Source organism: Lipotes vexillifer, unplaced genomic scaffold (assembly GCF_000442215.2).
Source record: "Lipotes vexillifer unplaced genomic scaffold, Lipotes_vexillifer_v1.1 scaffold310, whole genome shotgun sequence".
In the NCBI taxonomy this organism is placed as follows: domain Eukaryota; kingdom Metazoa; phylum Chordata; class Mammalia; order Artiodactyla; family Lipotidae; genus Lipotes; species Lipotes vexillifer.
Window position 1 is genome coordinate 809,603 of NW_006782487.1, and position 5,276 is coordinate 814,878.

Consider the following 5,276-nt stretch of genomic DNA (forward strand, 5'->3'; position numbering starts at 1 on the left):
GACTTATCTATTATATAACGGGTGGTGTGTACCTCTTAATCCCCTTCACCAATTTCCCCTTCACCAACCTCCGCCCTCATTCCTTTTTTTTTTTTTTTTTTTTTTGTGGTATGCGGGCCTCTCACTATTGTGGCCTCTCCCGTTGCGGAGCACAGGCTCCAGACGCGCAGGCTCAGCGGCCATGGCCCACGGGCCCAGCCGCTCCACGGCATCTGGGATCCTCCCGGACCGGGGCACAAACCCGTGTCCCCTGCATCGGCAGGCGGACTCTCAACCACTGCACCACCAGGGAAGCCCCCTTTTTTTATATATAATAATTTGACAGTTATTTCAGCAGAATGCAAACGATATAGGCAGCCTCTGGGTTGGTTCCTTAAGCTTTGTCCTGATGTTGCTCATAAAAGCAAAAAGTCTGGTTCAGATTATTTACTGACTATACAAATGATAAATGCTAATTTGGGGAAAAAATTCAAAATGTATAACAAAGAGAGTAAAAATCACCTGAAATCCAGCCACCATCTAGAGAGAGAATAATCACTAATATTTTGGTAAGCAACATGTTGTATGTCTTTCTATGCATACACGTGATATATGATTTTATGCAAATGAAATCATACATAGGTTGGTTTGTGGATAAGTCCATTCTTATTCTATAGCCCGTCTATCCCCCCTTCCCCTGTACCACCTCTTCCCCCCTGCTCCTTAGCCAATGGAACAACATAGTATATGTCCTTCCATAACTCCAAGTTCATACAGTTTTATGCCAATAGCTATAATTTATTATAATTTATATTTAAAGATGCTTAAACTATTTTCCATCATCTTTGTTACCTGGTGTTTCCTCTACCCTTTATTTTTTAAAGATGTGTTGTTACCTCAGGGGTCCCTTTCGCTGCCTATTTTACTATCTATCTCACTCATCTAGAAACTGAAAGCCCTGCCTCCTCACATGGGGGGGGGTCCCCCACACCTGACATTGCAGAAGGTCCTCAGGGCTGCTCTGTTTCTCCCTTTCTGTTTCTTTTTGATTTGTAGCACAAGGCCTCATATAAAGGGCAAGACTATATAATAAATAACATAAATGGATGACACTGGCAAATAAATAAAGGTCACAATTATGACTGAATAAACAGGGACTTCTTGGTTATTTTTACAAAGATAAGAAAATGCTAGACATAAAGAGTGACCTCGCTAAAAATTTGATCAGGACAAATATTTAATGATCATAATCCCAGAACTTTTACATTGTGCAACGTTTTTTTAAATAACATAAACATACATAAACATATTTAATATTCTGATGGTTTAAGGAGATTAAGGATTTTATTCTTTAGCTAAGGAAAATAAAAGAGAGGAGTATTAAACACAAAATACAAATAAGATTCATGTTGAAGATTGCAATTTTTGTGTGTGTGTGTGTGCGGTACACGGGCCTCTCACTGTTGTGGCCTCTCCGTTGCGGAGCACAGGTTCCGGACGTGCAGGCTCAGCGGTCATGGCCCATGGGCCCAGCCGCTCCACGGCATGTGGGATCTTCCCGGACCGGGACACGAACCCGTGTCCCCTGCATTGGCAGGCGGACTCTCAATCACTGTGCCACCAGGGAAGCCCTGCATTATTTTTTAATGTTAAATGAAATATGAATGGGGAAATAGTTTACTCATTAAACTTGTATGTCTACCATATCCCATATCTCAGACACAGTTAGATGTTGTGGGAAAGTAAGGGTAAAACAGAGCTCCTGTCTTCAATAAGCTTATGGTCCAGTGCAGCACTATCTGACAAAAAGATAATGCAAGCCACATGTATAATTTTTTAAGTAAAAAGGCACAGGTGAAATTAATTTTAATAATATATTTTATTTAACCCAATATGTCCAAAATATTATTCAACATGTAAACAACATTAAAAAATTACTAATGATACATTTTACATACTTTTTTTGCATACCAGGTCTTCAAAATCCAGTGTGTGTTTTACACTTATAGCACATCTCCAGTTGAACCAGCCATATTTCAAGGGCTACTGTATTGGAAGCACAGGTTTAGTGCACCTGTCAGAACAGGCCATGTTATGCTGTGTACAAACCACCCAACAACGCAGCTGCTTAAAGCACCAAAAATATATTTCTCGCTCAAGCTACACGTCCTTTGCATGTCAGCAGGGGAGTCAGGCACCATCTCAACACACGATCACAGTTAACAAGGATGAAGTGCAGGAGTTGAGCACCAGCTATCAAGTGCATCCACCTGAAAATGACATGCATTACTTCTGTGCCAAAGGGAGACATGTAGCCAGAGGCACTGGAAAGTGCAGTCCTATCACCTGCCCAGAAAGCTGAGAGCTGAAATATTTGCTGCCCAACACCAGTGACTACCACATCTCTTAGGCAAACACCCTTAGTCAAAAAATATGAAAAGCAAGAAGGGAGATAAAGAGGGAGATAGCTAGAGTTAAGCTACAACAGGGGGTGGAAGGTAATGACAGCACTCAGCGTGGGACAGACAAAATGCCAAAGGAGTTCAGGGGAGAGCAAAGTGACTTCTGGCACCAATGGAGTAGCAGCTAGAAATAGTAAGTACTTGCCTGGAACTACCTTACACATCTGGAAGACAGTCCCACCTAATTAGCTCAGAGGCCAGCCTTGAGAAACCAGATATCTCATCTCTATCATAGAGTACAAGTTGCCACTGCAAACACCCTGTGAAAATGTACAGTACAATATATACTAGATTCAAACATGCACTCTGAGAGTAATTCTGTGGAAACTGTCCTTTTAAACCACTCACTCCGAAATTATAAAACAGCCATCTCTGAACCAGTCATCAGATCACCCAGACGATTCTAGTATCTCAGAAAAGGGGGAAGGAGGGAAGTACTCTGCAGTGACTAACATAGCACCATGTTCTGGGAACCTCCAGCAGAATAAGAAATGCAAAGAAAAAGTGAACATAGTATCAAAAAGACAATTTCAATTTCCTAAGCAATATCTTGTGAAGTTACTGAGAGACTGGTTGAGAAACCTTCTCGTTTGCCCTGTAGGCTTCCCTGGCTATTTGGAGAGGTGTTAGCTATATATCTGGGAAGATTTTATGTATTACAGAGCTGTGAGATTATTGAATTAAAAAGTATCAAGGGGGCTTCCCTGGTGGCACAGTGGTTAAGAATCCGCCTGCCAATGCGGGTTCGAGCCCTGGTCTGGGAAGATCCCACATGCTGCGGGGCAACTAAGCCCGTGCGCCAGAACTACTGAGCCGGCGTGCTACAACTACTGAAGCCCACACGCCTAGAGCCTGGGCTCCGCAACAAGAGAAGCCACTGCAATGAGAAGTCCGCGCACTGCAACAAAGGGTAGCCCCCTCTCGCTGCAACTAGAGAAAGCCCACGCGCAGCTACAAAGACCCAATGCAGTCAAAAATAAATTAATTAAATAAATAAATTTATTTTTTTAAAAAAGTATCAAGGAATGTAGAACTGCTGGATGCCAACTTCCAGGGAATAATTCATGGAAAATAGAAGACAACTTATCTTCACGTGTCTGCTTAGGTGACTGGGTTCAGTAATATAAACTTCAGAAAAAGACAATTGTATCTTGAAGAATATCTACTGATTTGCCGTGCATTGCATAAGACATGTCCCATTCTGTCAATCATTAAAGGTAGCATATTTGATATGCGAAATAACTTACAGCATTTCTCATCAAATACAACCTTATCCCCCAAATCATATCCTCACATAGTAACCAAATGGTAGACAATTCTGATTTAACCCTGGAAATGGCAGTGTCATCAATGTTAAAATCCAGGAAAAAAAATAACAATTTGCAGAATATCCACTTACCTATCTTGTTACAAAAGATGCATCTCATTCTGTCAATCATTTAAGGTAAAAGCATTTTAGATAATAACACATAGAATTTCTCACCAGAAGAAACCTTGTTCTCAAATTCTTTCCACACAAAAACCAAATATTAATAATTATTTACTAAATCCTGAAGGCTTTAAACAAATGTCAATATTATCGTTCTTTAAAAATGCACTATATGATAGAATTTTTAGTGTACTTAACATAATTCTCAATAAGGTCAAAAGGATCTACAGAATATTGCCATGAATTAGGTATAACACCTCTGATTCCTTCTTGCATCTCAAACATAGTCGCATCTGAGACCATTAAGAACATCAGAATTACTGGACCAAGTAAAACCTATTGCTCCTCCAGCTTTTCATTGACTTTGACAGTGGCATAAGGCAACACTAATCAGTTAACACTTTGTGGATCACAGCAAGTATAAGATATAGTTCCCTGCCCTTAGCTCGGCAGAGGGGAAAAGTACATATCCATGGAAAGATAAGTTAAAAGGAGAGAAATTGCTTTAAGTTAAGGTAGTCAAAAGACATCTCATAGGAAGCAGAAGGTGGGCTGACTCAAAAGATTTCAACAGCCAAGAAGAAGAGAGAAGAGTATTCTGGGGGGGAAAAAAGGCCCAAAATTCAAGGTATATGCTGAAAAAACTGGATTATCCCTATGCAAAAGAATGAAGTTGAACCCCTACAAAAATTAACTCAAAATGGATAAAAGACATAAATGTAAGAGCTAAAACTATAAAATTCTTAGAAGAAAACAGGGGAGTAAATCTTTATGACCTCAGATTAGACAATGGCTTTTTATTTTATTTTATTTTTTAAATCTTTATTGGAGTATAATTGCTTTACAATGGTGTGTTAGTTTCTGCTGTATAACAAAGTGAAACAGGTATACATATACATATATCTTCCTTCTTGCACCTCCCTCCCTCCCACCCTCCCTATCCCAACCGTCTAGGTGGTCACAAAGCACCGAGCTGATCTCCCTGTGCTATGCGACTGCTTCCCACTAGCTATCTACTTTACATTCGGTAGTGTATATATGTCCTTGGCACCCTCTCACTTAGTCCCAGCTTACCTTTCCCCCTCCCCATGTCCTCAAGTCCATTCTCTATGTCTGCATCTTTATTCCTGTCCTGCCCCTAGGTTCTTCAGAAACTTTTTTTTTTTTTTTTAGATTCCATATATATGTGTTAGCATACGGTATTTATTTTTCTCTTTCTGACTTACTTCACTCAGAATGACAGTCTCTAGGTCCATCCACCTCACTACAAATAACTCAATTTCATTTCTTTTTAAAGCTGAGTAATATTCCATTGTATATATGTGCCACATCTTCTTTATCCATTCATCTGTTGATGGACACTTAGGTTGCTTCCATGTCCTGGCTATTGTAGGTAGTGCTGCAAT